Source organism: Polyodon spathula, chromosome 19 (assembly GCF_017654505.1).
Source record: "Polyodon spathula isolate WHYD16114869_AA chromosome 19, ASM1765450v1, whole genome shotgun sequence".
Classification (NCBI taxonomy): domain Eukaryota; kingdom Metazoa; phylum Chordata; class Actinopteri; order Acipenseriformes; family Polyodontidae; genus Polyodon; species Polyodon spathula.
Window position 1 is genome coordinate 16,718,498 of NC_054552.1, and position 19,914 is coordinate 16,738,411.

Below are 19,914 nucleotides of genomic sequence, written 5' to 3' on the forward strand. Positions count from 1 at the left end.
GAATTCCCCTTTGTCTAATCTCCATTTGTGACCCCTGGTCCTTGTTTCTTTTTTCAGGTCGAAACAGTCCCTTGGGTCGATATTGTCAATACCTTTTATAATTTTGAATGCTTGAATCAGGTCGCCATGTAGTCTTCTTTTGTTCAACACTGAATAGATTCAATTCTTTTAGCCTGTCTGCATATGACATGCCTTTTTAAACCCAGAATAATTCTGGTCGCTCTTCTTTGCACTCTTTCTAGAGCAGTAATATCCTTTTTGTATCGAGGTAAACAGAACTGAACACAATATTCAAAATAAGGTCTTACTAATGCATTGTACAGTTTTAACATTACTTCCCTTGATTTAAATTCAACACTTTTCTTTTTGGCCTTTTTTTTATAGCTTCCCCACATTGTCTAGATGAAGACATTTCTGAGACATCTTCTTCAATTTCATTATCTCCCATATGATATTTATAATTCACATTTGTATTGCCTGTGTGCTGTACCTTACACTTTTCTCTATTAAATGTCCTTTGCCATGTGTCTGCCTAGTTCTGAATCTTGTCTAGAACATTTTGAATGACCTTTGCTGCTGCAACAGCGTTTGCCACTCCTCCTGTTTTTGTGTCATCTGCAAATTTAACAAAGTTTGTTTACTATACCAGAATCTAAATCATTAATGTAGATTATGAATAGCAGAGGACCTAATACTGATCCCTGTGGTACACCACTGGTTACCACACTCCATTCTGAGGTTTCTCCTCCAATCAGTACTTTCTGTTTTCTACATGTTAACCACCCCCTAATCCGTCGGTCCTCAAAGTAATTTTGGCAGGGGCGTAAATTGATCTTACTTGGCTGTTTGCGGTCACGCTGACTATTGCATAGGTTCTTATCTTACATACTTATTCTTGGCTCACTCTGATAAGGCCGAGTCTCAGGCAGTAATTATGCATGCCATGCTTATTCTTTAAATAATTTACATAAAATATGCAATGCAAATATTTTTAAATAGCATGTTTACACAGATAACCATGAATAAACTAAAATAAAAAAGTGTAGAGAGCGTCTCGCTTTGTTTCAATTTGACAAATTTGTCAACACCACTCTGTTTTAAAGATCGCTCATCTCCAGTACAATTATTCAGAGAAAGTGGATTCATAACTAAATATACTACGGTATTTCCCTTGAATGGTGAAATAAAAAAATATACAGTAAGAACATTTTTCAATTATTTTTCTCAATAACAGTTGGCGAAATTCAGTGCTTACTAACATATTAACACCCTGCCTCTGCTCACGAATGATTAGACAGCTGTCAGATCTTTAATTTTCCCTTTGGCTACTCACTTGCCTTCAATTTTCATGCAGAATATAATGAACGGCCTCTGCTTGCTTATAATTGGACAGCTGTGTAAAACTTGACAGATATTTGACTCTCCTATTGCTTAAACTTACTGTCAGTATCTGCACCTGAAAAAAACACAGTTAATGTCCCACTCAGATATGATTGGGCTACCGCTGAGACAATGCAGATATTTAATTGGTTGATCAAATTACAGAAGCCATTCAGGAAAAAAAAAAAAAAAGTCATGTAAGTACAAGCACAGCATAAGTGAGCAGCACTGTCAACAGAATGCTGTGGCGCTTTTGTTGGAAAAGCTTTCTTTATTTTCCCATGCTACAACCCGCCAGAAATGTGTTCACGACCCATAGTTTAAGAACAGTTACCGCAGGCACCACTTTGAGGACCACTGGCCTAATCCATGTACATGCTTTTCCTTGAATCCCTACTGCTTTCAGTTTGAGAATTAATCTTTTATGCGGGACTTTGTCAAAAGCTTTCTGGAAATAAAAATAAACCATGTCATATGCTTTGCAATTATGCATTATCGACGTTGCATCCTCAAAAACATCAAGCAGTTAGTTTGACACGATTTCCCTTTCCTAAAACCATGTTGACTGTCTCCCAGGATACTGTTACCATATAGGTAACTTCTTATTATAGTTTCCATAAGTTTACATATAATAGAAGTCAAGCTTATTGGTCTGTAGTTACCTGGTTTGGTTTTGTTTCCCTTTTTGTGGATCGGTATTACGTTTGCAATTTTCCAGTCTGTACAACCCCTGTGTCAAGAGACTGTTGCATGATCTTGGTTAGCGGTTTGTAAATAACTTCTTTCATATCTTTTATTATTATTATTATTATTATTATTATTATTATTATTATTATTATTATTAGTTTTATTTATTTAATTCAAAACAAACAAACAAAACAAAACAGACACACCCCTGCACTCCAATAGTGAAGGGGCACACAAAACAAGCAGAAAAAAACAAAAGGATTTTTATTTATTTATTTATGTATTTTTTTTTTCCCAAAGAATGATTTATTTTATTTTTAAACAAATAAATAAAATACACACACACACACCCTGCACTCCAATAGTGCAGGGGCAAACAAAACAGGGGAAAAAAATATTTTTTAAAATTATTTATTCTATTTTGTTTTATTCCCCCTCCCTCCCAAGGGAATGAAACCAAATAAAATGAAACAAGCACAATTAAATAAATCAAGTCAAAGTTTTTTTTTTAAATGTATTAAAAACCTGCAACTAAACAAAATTAAGCAAGAAGTAGGGCAGGCAATGTGCCTGCCCTTCCCCCACTCTGCACAAGGCAAGAGCAGGGGATTTTAAAACAAAGCAACTTTTGAAACAAAAACTAAAACAGTTTTAAAACTAAAAAGAAACTAAAAGAAACACTAAACAAAGGCTTTTTATTATAAAATGAAAAGCACTGAAAATAAAATTGATAAAACAAAGAAAAATTTAAAAGAAAGGAGTCAAACAAACAAACAAAAGGGAAAATCAAAATGGCCACCAAACAATGTGAACAAACGGCCGCCAAACGGAGAACAAACAGACAAAAGAAACAAACACTAATTATAAAGAAACTAGCTGATAAAAAGTAAATATTTTTAAATGAAAAGGTGGCCTACTACTTTAGATAAGTGATTTTAGAAAAAAAGAATATGAAAATAAAAAAATTAAACCACTGTTTTTTAAGGATTTTCAAGGGGATAGGCAGGAGCGCTCATTCTCTTTAATGATCAGTATTCTGACTACACCAGCTGCCCACTGGCAGCTGGTGTGCATTTGCTGCTCAAAGGCAACCGGTGAAAAAATTCAGTTCAGCACCCCCTAAACAAAAGGGCTGCTAACAAAGACTGGCCATTAACTAATTAAATAATATCCGGTTTAAAAGGACTGTAAAATAAATATTCAAAACAAAAGGGGGAGTGGTACAGTGCATGCCACCCAGAGCCTACTGGTCAACAAAGGTCGACATGTCATTAGCAGTCTCCACGTGGGAGTGCTTTAACTTAATCAAGGACCGGACCAGGATTTCTCTCCAGTCCCGAGGACCCCCTCGAGATACCTGAAATAGTCTGGGTGCAACGCTGCTTTGCACTCCTGGATCACTCGGCGGGCCGTCCTGATGGTCCCCCGAGCCACCATGGCAACCAGCGACTCGGGAGTCAGCCAACCCGACCGGTCGTGATCCAGAAGTTCCCAGACTCTGGTCACCTTGGCTGAGATCAACAGTCTCCGCACACAGGGGGACTCCAACGCCTGCACACCTAGTTGGGGGTTGTGCAGCAGGGGCTCCAGAAGAAGTCCTTTGCCCTCGGTCGGAACTGCATCTCGGCCAAAAGAAAACATGCCCCAGGTCTTGAACACGTCCTGGTAGAATACCGGCAGCTTGGGTAGACGGATTCGGCCAAAGGGAGGCACAGCACCCTGACAGAGACCCAGTGCTTTCCGGTCTATAAACAATCCCTCAGCTTCCTCTGGACCCTGGCGACAAACTTGGAGGGCGGCTCAGGACGGTGAGTCGATGCCGCAGCATCGATGCCACCAGCTGGTTGATGACCAGAGCCCTGCCCCTGAAGGAAAGCAGTTTCAGCAGACCCGACGACTGTCCTAACTCCAACCAGTTGGCTGCAACCGAAGCCTCCGCGGGTCTCAGGTGGATTCCCAGGTATTTGAAGCTGTCCGCGCTCCACTGAAACTGCTGGAGCACGGCAGGGAGGGAGTCCACCTGCCAGGGAACTACCAGTAACCCGGAGTATTTGGTCCAGTTGATCCTAGCAGAGGACGCGATAGAGTATATGCTTTTGCAGCTCTGCATCCTCTCCATTTCAACGGGATCTGAGGCCACCAGGAGCACGTTGTCAGTGTAAGCCGACAGGACCACCCTCATGTCCGGCTCACTGAGCACCAACCCCGTGAGCCTCCTGCGAAGGAGGCAGAGGAAGGGCTCAATGCACAGCGCGTTCAGTTGTCCGGACAGAGGGCAGCCCTGATGCACTCCTCTCCTAAAGGCGAGGAGCGCGGTCAGGAACCAGTTGACCTTGATCAGGCACTCGGCAGAGGCGTACAGAATCCGGAACAGGCCCACGAAACGCGTCCCGAATCCGAATGCTCACAGGGTTCCGAAGAGATACTCGTGATCCACCCGGTCGAACGCCTTCTCTTGATCCAGAGAGAGGAAGGCGACCAACCGACCTATCCACCTGCAGTAGTGCAGGAGGTCCCGAACCAGGAAGATGTTGTCAAATATTGTCCGGTTCGGGACCATGTAGGACTGGTTGGGGTGGACCACGTCTGCCAGCACGGACTTGAGCCTCAGGGAGCCGGCCTTGGCCATGATTTTGTAGTCCGTGCATAGCAGCGAGACCGGGTGCCAGTTCTTGAGGCAGCGCAGATCCCCATTCTTGGGTAGTAGCTGATGAGAGCCCGCCTCATCGAAAAGGGCATCTCCCTGGTCTCATAGGCATTTGCCAGGAATGCAGGTTTTATTTTTCCCCCCTCTGTGGGCCTCTTTGAGGGCCCCGGGGGCGAGGTTGACTCGGAGGGGCGGGGTGCCGGTGCGGGTGGTTTGGTGCCCTGCTGGAGCTTGGGGCACCTCTTTTTCTGGTGCCCCAGCTCCTTGCAGTGATAACACCTCACCTCATCCAATGAGAAAAATATAACATAATCGGTCCCCTCGAAGGGGACCACAAAGCTACACTCCACGCTGTCCCCCCCCACCAGCTGGATGGTTACCTGACGGTGGAAGGAGAGCAAGTGGCCGAGGTCCTGGTCCTTGCAGCCCAGGGGGATGGGGTGGATAGCTGTCTTTATATCCCCCAGGGTCTGCAAGTGGGGCTTAAGCAGGGCATCCTGTGTAAATGGTGTCACATTGGACAGGATTACCTTGCTGCCCAGCCCTACGAGGGACAAACATGCCCCCCACATTAAGACCCCTCTCTATTGCGGTGTTCACGGCAGCCTCTGATTTCAGGAAGAACACCACCTTCCCGTACATCTTGGAGGCCGCCACAATAGTCGCTGGCCCAACCGCCTTCGCCATGGCGTTGACAAAGGTCTCAATAGAGAGGGAGTCTCTCAGGTGATACCTGACTCCGTGCCTCCCGGTGATGTTCTTAAATTGGGGGGCTGCATTGGTCACAGCTACCTTCGCCCATTTTTGTGGGGGCTGTGGTGCTTGCTCGCTCATTTTTATTTTAAAATGTTATTTGTGTTTGTTTTTTGGGGGTTTTTTTGTGTTTGTTTATCTATTTGTTTTTATAAAAAGATAAATAAAACACACACAAGACAGACAGACAGACACACCCCTGCACTGCAAAGAGTTAGCAGCACAGGGTACACAAAACACAAGACAAACAGACAACCACCTACACTGTAATTTAGTGTAGGGGCATGCACAGGACAGAGACAAACAGAATTATTATTATTATTTTTTTTTTTATTTAAAAATTAAATACACACACACCCGCACTCCAATAGTGCAGGGGCAAACAAAACAAACAGAAAAAAAAACAAAAGGTGTTTTTTTTATTATTTATTCTATTTTGTTTTATTATTAAAAATAAAGCAAGAACAAGGGCAGACAATGTGCCTGCCCTTCCCCCACTGTGCACAAGGCAAGAGCAGAGGATTTTAAAACAAAACCAAAAATAGTTTTAGAACTAAAAATAATTTTAAAAGAAACTAAACAAAGTGATTTTTATATAAAATTAAAAAGCACCAAAAATAAAATTGATAAAACAAAGATAAAATTCAATGAAAGAAATCAAACAAACAAACAAAATGGAAAATCAAAATGGCCGCTCCCCGGCCACAGCTTCCGCTAGCTTGTTGCTTTGTCTTACAGGGGCAGACCTGAGGGAACAACAGAACATTATTTTATAGGGTCAGCAATCCCCCAAGCACAGACATATTCTTGATTTGGCCAATGTCCCTGTTATTTTTATTTTTATTATTGTATCATTTTGTGGTTTACAAACCTGTTTTGCACTTCCCTTAGTTACATAGTGTTAGCTACAATCACTGTGCTTGCTGGTGTACTTGCTATAAGGAGATATTTCTGCACTTTAACTGAACCCCCCCTGGAGCAATGTGTCCTTTTAACCCCTTCTCCCCATCACCAGGGGTTCATTGCCAACCTCTCTCTGGAGACCCTCATGATACAGAGGTGCCAATGAAAGCCTCTCCCTGGAGACCCTCCCAATATAGAGCTGCCAATGAAAGCCTCTCCCTTGAGATCCTTATGATACAGAGGTGCCAATGCCAGCCTCTCCCTGGAGACCCTCATGATACAGATCCCCTATACCAGCCTCTCCCTGGAGACCCCCCCAATACAGAGCTGCTAATGCCAGTCTCTCCCTGGAAAGCTTCCTGATACAGAGGTGCCAATGCCAGCCTCTCCCTGGAGACCCTCCCGATGCAGAGTGTAAGATAGCAGGGAGGGGGTTAAATCCTTCCCTGCGGAAAACATGTGATAATGCACATTTGGGTGAATGGGCTAATTGATTTATTGTTTAGCAATCCCCTGCACCTGGTGTTAATTGTAAATTAGAGCCAGGTGCAGGGTATTTAAAGAATGCAGCCAGTTTGTTCAGGGCTGCTGAGGGAAGGAACAGAAAGTGTGCTCTGGTTCCAAGCAGTCAGAGTGAGGTACTGTGATAAACTTTGATTTTGTGGTTTTGGGTTACCGGTAAACAGCTTAGCTGTCCGGGGTGTTAGCAAGAGGAATCCTGACTGTATAGTTAGTGCTTCAAGAAGGAGCTAGGTGTTTGATTTGTTTAATTTTTGATTTGTGTTTATTAAAAGTGCACGTCAGCACTGATAAAAATCCATTTCTGTGTCCTGGGTCTGTCTGAAAGGGGCAACGAACCGTGAGAGTTGTGCAATCTTTGTTACAAGAGCTGCCATGCTAGCTTCTCCCTGGAGACCTTCCCGATACAGAGCTGCCATGCTAGTCTCACCCTGGAGACCCTCCTGATACAGACGTGCCAATGCCAGCCTCTCCCTGGAGACCTTCCCGATACAGACGTGCCAATGCCAGCCTCTCCCTGGAGACCTTCCCGATACAGATGTGCCAATGCCAGCCTCTCCCTGGAGACCATCATGATACAGAGCTGCCACTGCCACTTCCCTCAGCCTGAGAGGGTCCCAGGCACACGACAGGGCAGAGCTGGGGCAAACTAATTTATAGGGCATGGGAAGGGCATTTAATTGCAGGCAATATACATCATGGCACGCTCATTACTGCCAGCACAGTAAGACCAATGCCAGAGATTTGTATTAGCTAGATCCATTATATTTCTGTGTAAGGGTTTAAGGTGGTATAACTTGTTATGACATTACCTGCCCTGCCTGATTTGAAATAACACATGGAATATTATTTATTTATAAACAAAAAAGATTTCTTGCACTTCTTGGTCCCAATGAGGCCTCTCTCAGGTGGCACCGAGCCTGCAGTCACAGTGAAGTACTAATAACCTGCTGGAAGAAAATTACACACATTCTAATGAGAAATCTTGACTTTCAATAGCTTCTTAGTAGCACTGCTGGATATCGTATACTTGATTGTCTAAAGCAGTGGTTTTCAACAGTTGAAAAAAAACATACCCCTTCTGTCTGGAGGTTTCAGCTGAAGTACCTGTAGCAGGGTAGCATCAAGAAACAGAATCAGAAGCCATGAAGCTGCAATTTAAGCTCTAAAGTGCACATTTAATAAACAAACGGGTACAAGGGCCAAAATAATGGTTTAAAACAAAATACCACAAAAACCATCCAGGCTGGGCAGAGCCTTCGCTGATCTTTATAAACACCATGGCAACACACAGATATAAACATAATAATAAAAAAGAACACTCCCCTACTCTTCTTCACAAACACAGGGTTTCTGGCTGCTTTTATGCAGGTGGCCACTGCCCAGTTAGCACCAATCTGCAATAAGTGGAGAGTGGCCACACTTGTGGTCGTTGGCAGAGACAGTACCCCTTACATCTCAATGATACCACAGTTGCAATAAAAGGTACAATAATCTTATTAGCAAATACTTTTCTTCACATTTATTTTATACAACATTTTAGGACAGACCAACTTTACCAAACAGTTATTCTTAAAACTTTTAATTGTTTAAAAGTCTTTGGATGCGCAGAATCAAAAGAAAGCATTTCAGTAACATGTGCATTTGCTTTCTATTTACTTCCCAATTAATCCAAAAAAAACAGATGTTCACCAATCATTAGCAATCATCTAGTTAACCCAGTACAACATTTTAGGACAGACCAACTTTACCAAACAGTTATTTTAAAACTTTTAATTGTTTAAAAGCCTGAGGAAGGAGCCAGAGAGGGATGAGGAGCCGCCGTCGTCCCCAGAGCCAGAGAATCGCTCCCAGAGCCAGAGAGGGAGGAGGAGCTGCCGCCGCCCCCAGAGCCAGAGAGGGGTGAAGCATTTTGCTCCCAGAGCCAGAGAGGGGTGAAGCTGCCGTATCCCAGATTGATATTTGAGGACCTGCCGTCGCTCCCAGAGCCAGAGAGGGAGGGGGATCTGTTGTCGCTCACAGATCCAGAGAGGGATCCGCTGTCGCTCCCAGACTATACAGGCCTAACAATGATAATTATTTCCTTCCTATAACGACAACGAAGCCTGTATCTTGCTACTTGGAGCAGAAGGTGGTTGTGTATTATCCAAGTGGACTTACCCAGGGTCTCGGTATTGAGGATGGTCCCTAACTTGAACATCTAGAGTCGCTCCCAGAGCCAGAGAGGGAGGAGGACCTGCTGTCGCTCCCAGAGCCAGAGGGGAGTCGCTCCCAGAGCCAGAGGGAGGAGGAGCCTCCGTAACTCCCAGGGGGGAGGGAGGAGGAGGACACACAGCTGAGTGTCAGCGGTCTCTCCCTCCCTCCTAGACTCACAGCGAGATGGTCTTCTGTCTCTCCCTCCTCCTACATGCAAGCGAGGGTCCTCCGGTCTCTTTTGAACAGTAGGCTGATCCTATGTACTTTTTGCTTGTCGTCCCAGAGCCAGAGAGGGAGGAGGATCTGCCGTCGCTCCCAGAGCCAGAGAGGGAGGAGGATCTGCCGTCGCTATTAACCGCTCCCAGTGCCAGAGAGCGGGGCCGTGAGGTCCCAGAGCCAGAGAGGGAGAGGGAGTTGATTTGGCCAGAGAGGGAGGAGGATCTGCTGTCGCTCCCAGCCACCGAGAGAGGGAGGAGGCCGCAACACAAGCCAGAGAGGGAGCTGATCTGCTAAAGAGCCAGAGACCTTGAGGAGCCGCTCCCAAGCCAGAGAGGGTATTTCCGCCCAGCCAGAGATAACAGCCCAGGAGGGACATTTGCCGCCGTCTCTCAGAGCCCGAGAGGGAGCCAGGCCGCCGCCGCTCTGAGCCCGAGTTTTTGGCCGCCGCCGCCGCCTCAGCCACCAGAGGGAGGAGCCTCCGCCGCCTCCGCCAGAGGGGGTGAATAAAATCGTTATTTGGAATTGAACTGCAGTCTGTCTCCGGCCCCAGAGGGAGCCGGGCCGCCAGCCCGCCACCAGAGGGAGCCCCAGTCGCCGCCTCCGCCACCATTTAGCCAGGGGGTGTTCAGGGTGTTAGCCACAGAGTTGAAACTCCTGTAAGTCGTGTTTGTTTGTTTTGTTTTTGTGATTGTAATTTTGTGTATAGCCAGTTTGTACAATCCCTGTCATTACGTGTCACCAATGAATGCTTGACAGCTCCCACATAATAAACCAGGACTATTCAAACATCCCACAATAAGGTCGATTACGTCCTTTTGGAACCCTGTCCATTAACTAGCGGTGTGCTTTCATTTTGGGAGTTGGCCAATTGCGGCCAGTGTACGTTTTTTGGTTTGTGGGGAACAGCAAAGCTCTGCCCATTAAATTGGCTGGGATGGCCTGACAATTTCCCCTGCCGCCTTGGGTTTATTATCGTTCATCTAGAAAGGGGGTAGAGCTATAATACACAAATTAGCACTAACGCGGTCATAATCACACCACTGAGAAGACTTGCTCAACCCATAAAGTGGTGACTGAGGGCAGTTGTGTGTTTGTGGGTGTGTGTGTTAAAACACATAAATGCACTGTTCATGTTTACAGACAATTGATAAATCCTTAAACTTTGTTTTGTATTTGTTATTTATAATAAAGTAGTTATTTTTTTTGAACTGCAGCCTCTATCCACTCACGATGTGGAAAAGTTACATTATTAAATGTTTACAACATCAAAACCATTAAGCTCCAGATAAAACTGTAATAACTGACAACGATAATTTTTTTATTAAATCAACATAAAACTGATCCAGGGGGACTGGGTAGAACTTTCAGTGGCTTAGCACTTGCTGTAGATCCTTTTTTGTTTTCTTCCTTCCTTTTTCTTCAGTTCATTCTGTAACACTGTCTCTTGTCTTCGTTTTTTGGTGATATATCCCCCCCCCCCCCCCCCCCACCCATCTGTGGGGGTGCTGTGTAAAGGGAACAGAGTGCCCTGGACTGGATGGCCTGACAATTCATTCCCAGAGTTGGGTGGAAGTTGGCCATCTAGAAAGGGGGTAGAGCTATAATACACAAAGTCATCGCCCCAGAAGAGAAACGATGTGGCAACTGCGGATTGAAGGAGAAACAGTTAACCAAGGGGGAGTGATTGATGATATATAAGGGGACATAGCAAGGTGGTATATTCCTTTGTTATGGTTAAGGTCAAACAGCTAAAGGACAAGTGAAACGTAACCGTGAGCGTTTTAGACAGCTAACACAATCCGGAGCTGTCATTACAGGCCAGCACAAACCCAAATAACCATAACTGTTGCTCACGGATAAATTGTATTTGCGCCACTAGCATTAATAGCACTCACCCTGGACTGAGACTCGTGTTGGTGTATTGTGTGTGTGTGTGTGTGTGTGTGTGTGTGTTTAAATACTGTGCTTATTATTTCAGGACTGAGCCCGGTGTTTATTTAGGTGAACAGTACACATTGTTGTGTACTTCCATTCCTCCATTTATTGTTTACTGTTGTCATCAGACTACTGGATTACAAATGAAAACCACCAGTTCACCAGTACTTTGTTGTCTGTCATGATCTTGAACACTGCATCACATCTACACCTTCGCACTGCAACCCATCCACAGACATGTATACATTTTTGACACAGGATAATCAGGATGTACAGTACTTTACAAAACAACGAAAACAAATTCATACAGCCGCTGTTGCTGTTACTAAAATGCAGCCGGACGTAATAAATAAAACAAAAATCATATGAGTATTATGATTATTATTTCGGTTTACCAGAGCATTTATACTTCCGAAAAATGCAGAAAAATTGTACTTTTCTGATTAGTATTGAATTATATGATGAGCAGCATAAGCACTGAGCAGAGGTCTCCATAAAAGTAGAATCAGCAAACGCCTGTGTAGTGTTCTAATACTTACGCCACTGTTGTGAAGACCCATTATCTTACGGCGGTTGCAGTCTTTACAATAAGTATGGATATACATGTGTAGCTAGAAACAATAAAGAGTGGTTAGTTCAAGTAATAAAGTTAATTATTTTCTTTTACTTTTGCATTACTGCATACCCCCTATGACCCTCAGAAGTAGCCCCAGGGGTATGTGTAACCCCAGTGGTCTTAAGCACACACCAGTAACAAAATGATTCTAGTAAATCTTATGTCATATTAATTGCTTTCAATTTGTAGGTCTCATAGTTTCCTAAAAGGTGCATGCATTATGGTAAATGTGTTTTTTTCTAAGTTATGAAATAACAACTGTAACAGGGTGGCCAAGCAGTGACGTTCCCAGACCAGAAAGCTGACAGAGACACACACAGGTACTATGGGTGAAAAAGCATGCTCATGCACCGTTTTTATTGAAACATTTTTGGAAAAAAAAAAAAAAAAAAAAAAATTAAACAAAAACAACGCAAACAAAGCTAAATAAAAGTTTAAACAAAAACAAATCTCAAAACACAGACACAAAAATAAACACATAGTGTGCCGGTGTTATCCTTTTTACTTTGTTTCATTTCTCTCTCTCTCTCTCTCTCTCTCTCTCTCTCTCTCTCTCTCTCTCTGTGTCACACATGTTCCACCGCTTGAACAACACAAGCTGCAGCTTTTACAGTACAGCGAGCTAGCATTAACACCCAAGGACCAACGACACTACACTGCACAGCGCAGCGCAGCACAGCACAGCACAGCACAACGAGCCAGCACTAACACCCGAGCACCAACCACACTGCACTGCACAGCACAGCGCAGCGCAGCACAGCACAACACAGCGAGTCAACACTAACAACATGTCATTGCAAACTCTTATTCTGTACCATTCTGCACAATGCCTGTTAATACAGTCATGGATATATCGAGAAGCACTTATTCACATACTTGTTTTACAAGAATTTCAAGGATCAGTCCTGGTCAGAGACCACAATCAATAAAAAGACAACCGAAAACCAAGGCCAGCAAAATGAGCCACACTCACATACTTATATTTTCAAATGTGTGCATTCATGGGGACAATGAGAATCAATACGATGAGAAAAGGCTGTCATTTGAAATACTGTGTCTTCTCTTTTCTTCTCTGAAAGAGCCTGGAAACAAAACAGCATTGATTTCACATCACAAGGAAAGCACAGAAACAACGAAAATGATCATGGCACTTTTTACAGAAATTACTGTCATCACTCATGCAGAGATTCACATCTGCCTGAGGGTGTATGTGCAGAAGAATAAAGAGGATATATTGTCGTTAAGCTTCCCTGCCTGGGAATCAGCCACTGATAACATTAGATTCTCTATTATCTGTAAAAAAACAAGTTACTGTAGCAATGCTTTCAAATAAACTTAAACTCTGCAAGTCCCTCCTACAAGAATGGTCTTTTCTATCAAGATACGACTTCTACTGCTTCTAACCCAAATGTTTATCACTCAATCTATTATATTTCTTTTACTATTTCAAAAGGCAGATTTCTTTCAATCATTTTTTGTTGTGAAATATCTCTAGATTTTTCAAATACTTTTAGCAACTGTGGGACAATTTTATTATCAGTACTTTGCAACAATTCTTAAATACTACAGTGTCACTGCAGAGTCTCCCAGTGTTACTGAACAGGCTGTCGGGTTTAAAACACAGCACATTACTTTCCCAGGCATTCTGCTTTGCAAGACTAAAAGCATGGTTTGTAACAGTTTTCTTTAACCTAGCATAGTACCAGATACCATGTTATTTTCAAAATTGCACATTTGAAACCTACTGTTTATAATGAATGGGTGTGCTTGGCAGAGAAATGTTATTGGACTATTTTGTTACCATAGCTACACTGACTTTAATAATAACAGGGTAAAGTAATACATTATTATATAAGAACATGTTTCATAAGAAACAGTATGCAGTAATTGAAGTATTGTAAATGTCATGACACTTTATAGACTAGTATTCTGTCATTAAACTGTCATTGTAAACGCTCCTTCTTTGTTAATACTCATCAAAACATCCCACAGTCGTCAAGCGCGCCCCACTCTCCTCTTTGGGTGTCTTGCAAGTTAATGATCTAAAAGTGAACTTGTGGCAAAGTGAGTGCCCACAACACCTAGAAAAAGCCTGCACTGCACTGGAGACAATAAAAGCCCTGAGTGATCGCTAATAGAAAAAGGGCAGGCCCAACTGGTGTCTAGTAATGAAGCCACCTGTCTCACAGTCCCAGAAAACATTCCGATTGGTGCCTGCAAAACTCAAAAGACATCTCACCACTAAGCGCACGGATAAGATGCACTTGAATTATTTACATTTTTCAAAAGAATATTTTATTGTTCTGTAAATTAATTTGAGCTTTTGCTTGTACTATATAGTTCCGCAGTGGTGCAGTACATGGTCATTATCCTAAAATATATTATTGTGTTTCTCCTGATTTTAGCGTTTATATTTTATAAACAGTGACAGTACTGTGCACTGTTATAAACAATGTTACTAAAAATAGTGTTGGTAGTTATTCATTATAATAACTGATAAATATGTTATTTGGTTGTAAAATGCTAAAGAGCATGTTTGAGCAAAGTTGTAAAGTTGCAATTTACTATTTGGGTGGCAGACAGAAAGGTGCCCACCCAGTTCAGGTTCAGATGTTTATTTTGTAACAACAACAGATAGTCTGACCCCTGTGACAGCAGTGACACTGGCTGCCTGCATTTAGCCCGGGGGAGTCTGACCCCTGTGACATCAGTGACACTGGCCACTCTGCAGTGATCCCGGGGGAGTCTGACCCCTGTGAAAGCACTGACACTGTCCACTCTGCAGTGAGTACAGGGGAGTCTAGACACTGTGACAGCAGTGACTCTGGCTTCCCTGCAGTGAGCATGGGGGAGTCTGGCCCTTGTGACAGCAGTGAAACTGGCCACTCTGCAATGTGCCGGGGGAGTCTGACCCCTGTGATAGCAGTGACACTGGCCTCTCTACACTGAGCCCAGAGAAGTTTGTGTGACAGCAGTGAAACTGGCTGCTCTGCAGTGAGCCCTGAGGAGTCTGTGTGACAGCAGTGACACTGGCCGCTCTGCAGTGAGCCCAGAGGAGTCTGTGTGACAGCAGTGACACTGGCGCTCTGCAGTGAGTCTGGGGGAGTCTGACCCCTGTGACAACAGTAACACTGGCCACTCTGCAGTGAGCCCAGAGGAGTCTGCTTGACAGCAGTGACACCGGCACTCTGCAGTTAGTCTAGGGGAGTCTGGCCCCTCTGACAGCAGTGACACTGGTCACTTTGCAATGTGCTGCAGGATTCTGGTCCTTGTGATAGTAGTGACACTGGCACTCTGCAGTAAATCTGGGGGAGTCTGGTACACACACAATGACTTTCTGGAGCTATGGGGCAATCTGGCCACCGAGGATTTATAAACTCTGCACAGAGACTCACACAGACAATTAGTTGTATGGAAGGGGTCAATGCTTTTACACTAGCAGTTTATGTTAGAAAGCTAATCAATTGCAGTGATTGCTGTTTCTTGTGTGCGTGACTGTTTTTTGTTTGTTGAACGACACAATTCAATACTTCCTAGGATAATTCCAACACCAGTTCTAATGAAAAATTAAGTGCTTATTTGTTAGATTTTAGTTTTGGTGTTTCTGTTGTCTTCCAGCAGAAACATGGATTCACTAACAATGCCCCTTTTCAAAATTATTATTATAATATTAGTTTGAACAATTCCGCATAACAAGAACAATATATACAAGATGTACAGTGAATGGCTTGTTAACTTGTGGGTACTCATACTGGGATTTACTCAGGTGACGTCATCGGGAGTGAGCAGGGCTCAGTGTTGTAATGTTTATTTAACCCTCCATCAGCGGCAATCATTGAGTTCACACAGAAGATGGAAAAGGGTGCAAATGCACCCCACATACATCAATACGGTTAGTTTAAAAGGTAAGGCAAAAAACTGTTCTGTTGAATAAATGTTAGTTTGAAGGGCTAAGCATTTTTTTTTTTATTGTATTTATTTAAATTAAAAAAAACAAAATGGTGCTATCAACAGGAAATGCCTTTAAAATGCCACACACACAAATATAAACTATACAAATAAGTATTTTACTTGCAAACTTAACATGTACAAAATCTTGTAAAAATAAAACATTTTGTCAACACATACCTGTGCTTCAATTTACATTCGTGTTACAGTGCTCATAATAAAACAGCTTCAGTCTTTTCTTTGAAAAAAACAAAACAAACAGTGCACAAAAGAGAACTTGCATACACAATGAACTGTAGGAGATTATACGCAGGACACTGTAAAGAATGCAGCATTCAAACACACTGCTGGAAACACATGCATTATACACACATAGATTCTTATTCTAAAGATGGGTAGCTGACTGTCACAAAGACGACCAGAGTGGGTGCCGTCAGACCAGAAACAGGAAAATAAACAGAGAGGTGGAGTTTGGTTGAGCTGAGCGAATGGCTTCGGTCAGCATTTAATGGGTGAACAGAACAAACAGAAAATAAACGGTTGTATTAAACGAAAAACACAGGACACGGCACTGGTAGCCAAATAAACAGACAAACAAAACCGACCAAACAGACTAAACACGGTGAGCTTCTTTTAACGATTATTACTATTATTATTCTTCTCTTTACCTCCGTCTCCAATCCTATTCTCCACCCACCAAACACACAACCCAGAGTGGGTGAAAAAATGCTGCTTTTATGCAGCTGTACCAAGACACGATTGCTAATCAATCATTCAATTAGAGTCTCGGTACAACGGCACGTGAATTAATAAAGTGCAATTCCCCATGCTCACATGTTATTACTTTTTACTTGCATGTGAAGTGCTGTGCAATCTTCTTGCCTAAATACAAATATACATTTTAAACACTCGTGTTACACAGACCCGTTTATATCCCGTGTACCAGTGACTATACACCAACATTTAACACACCACACGCAACATATAACAGATAATATACACAGGGGCGGGCACTTTGTCACACTGACATATGACAAATGTTCAGGGCTTAATTAATCATTTTAGAAGAGGTACACCTTTTCTTCATCTATCCCAACTCCCATGCAACTTCCAGCAATCTATTCTGCAAGTAAACACGAGATGTGCATGGTAGCCTATACAGTATATGACATGCCTCCCTGGAGATGAAAAAATGGTAAAATCCTATTTTTTCAATACTGTACTGTATCAGGGAAGAAACAGGATACTGTAAAGAATGCAGTTATCAAATACAAGGCTGGAAACTAATTTATTATTGTGACAGAGAGCAGTGACTCTAAGTGTGGCAGGAAATGACGTTGCGGTGACGTCAGACCAGAAGAAGGAACTGAACACACAGTCAAGGTAACTGCAGGTGCAAAAAAGACGTGACGTGCACCATTTATTAAAGAACAAAAATAAATAAAAAGTTTAAAAAAAACCCACTGCTCACAGAGCGAAAATAAATAATTAAACAAAATAAATCTCGAACACAATAAAAACAGTTGGGCCGGGCTGCCAATCTCATCTCTGTCAGAATAAAATAAAAACAAAATACAAAATAACACAGGGGAGGACGGGGAGACCCCGTTCTAAAAATAAATACCGTACAGGGCTGCTCGCCCTGTTACCCCCCCCCCCCCCCCCCCCCTTGTGAAACGCACACATGGCCCCAATGGCCACCTCCCCCCTCACTCTCAATGTCCCGGAAGAGGGGTTTGGAGTAATCCATGGGGGTGGCCATGGTGGGAGGTCCTTCTCCCCCCACTCTTTCGTGGCTGGCAGCTCCCTCTTCCGGGACTGGCAGCCCCCTTTTCTGAGGCACCAGCCCCAGTGCTTCCTGCAGTCCTGAAGGACTAGTAGTGGCCCCAAGAGGCCAAAGCCAGGCAGCAACCCCAAGTGGTGCAAGCCAGGCAGTGGGCACAAGCCAGGCAGCGGCCCCAGGTGAAGCAGAGCCAGCGGCCACCCCAGGCGAAGCAGAGCCCTCGGCAACCCTAGGGGATAAAAGAGAGACACAAGCAGCCCCAGGCGATGCGGAGCACCAGGCAGCCCCAGGCAATGCGCAGCCACGGGCAGCCCCAGGTGATGCAGACGTAGCATCTTTGAACGGTGCAAGGCGGACATCCTTGGGTGGTGAGAGGCAGGGGCAACAGCGGACCCTTGGGAGGAGATGGCTGGAGGAGAGCCAGTCCTAACTATGATGCGGGGGTTGGCCCTCTTCGTCCTCTCTCACTCTCCACTTCAGAACACCCACCTAAAACATGGAGAGCTGCAGGCTTTTTATACAGGTGACCATCTCCCGATTAGCAACAAATGAATCACTTAATTCGGGAGATGGTCACCTTCTGAACAAGGTTTTAAATCAGCAGCTGGCAGAGGACGGGCTGCCAATCTCCTCTCTTCCAGAATAAAATAAACACAATAACAAAACAAACATGGATTTTCATTTTCAAATCATCTGCTACTACACAAGATTCAATACATCTCAGTTTCACCCCAGTAGTCTCATCTGGGTTAAAGTATGTTACTGGGTGAAAGCATGTCAGTCGATAGGGTAACCAGCTGATTGATTATTGACAGGAAAGAAGCCAGTGAAGAGGTGGGGACAGTTTCACCCTCCAGGTAAAATGAACCAGGAAGTGCAAGATTAAAAGTTTGGCTTGCTACAGTTTTTTTTTTTTAACCTAGCACATTACCAGATACCATATACCACGTTTAAAATGAAAATCAATGTTTGTGAGTTATTTTGAAAACTACACATTTGAGACTGGCTGTACATAATGAAATCTTTATTTGTAAATTCCTATTTTTATATATCTTTTTGTATTTTCCTTTATTTATATTTTGTATATATTGTATATTATTATTATATTATAATAATAATAATAATAATAATAATAATAATAATAATAATAATAATAATAATAATTATAAAATAAATAATTTGGATAATGCGAACCGTCTAGGCAAATCATTTTTCTGGAATTAAAACATTTTGTTAGCTACAATGATTTTAATAATAATAACATTTCATTATAATACATATTGTGCCATTTAAAATTTTACAATAACCATTGGTCGACTAACACCAATGACTGTCAGTTTCTGTAGTCACTTCCCCACGTTAGTAGGTCCTTCGCATTCGTGTCAGATTTTTCGACCGAACCTTTGTCCCTGTACAGAATTGGGTGTCTTAGTGTCAAAGAACACTTACTGTAAAGTATGAAACATAAAAACGTTAAAACGATGTTCTCGAGGAAATTTGTGAACGCTTTATTTCAATTAAAAGTATAAAAGGAAATAAACAACGGTGGGGACTCACTTTCGGGGTTTTAAGGAATATTATGTCCTAACAGGATTAGTGAAGTATATATATAGATATATATATATATATATATATATATATATATATATATATATATATATATATATATATACAACATAAAACAATTATATAAAGTGCTTTTTATGATTGTGGAGTTTTGTTATAATTTAACATAGATCGTTTTTATGCTGACTGTTAAAGAAAAAATTATTATTCTGGAAATCTATGAGAAATATCAGTCTCAAGTACTCACTGTTATAGGTGTTGTTCCCATCTCCACACTTTCAGAACCTTGGAATTGGTGTAGTCTTGGCTGCTCAAACACTAATCTGTGATAGGATAGTCATTGAGGTATGCAGCATCCACTTCACAGTGACAGGCACAACAGTGCATATTTGAACACAGCTATTTAAAAGCTCTGAATGATGTTATTTAAAAGTGCCAATTTAACCTCGCTGACACCAGAACTGCTCTTGCATTCATAATCTCTTCCTTGCAGAGCAGCGAGAGTGCTGGAAAATTGCATATTGAAACCGTGGAAAAAATGGTGAAAGATTGCAGGGCTCTCTGACTGTAGCAGATGACATCACTGACAGAGCAGCACCACTGCTATTACCATTGCCTGGGCTCAGTATGTGTGAAACTGATAGAGAAAGGATTAGAATCCCAGGGACCACCTCTCTGTGTTATCCCAGTCCCTGCTGAAAACAATATTTGAAAACATCTTTCAGCTCCCAGTGAGAATGGCCTTGTAACACATTAGAAGTA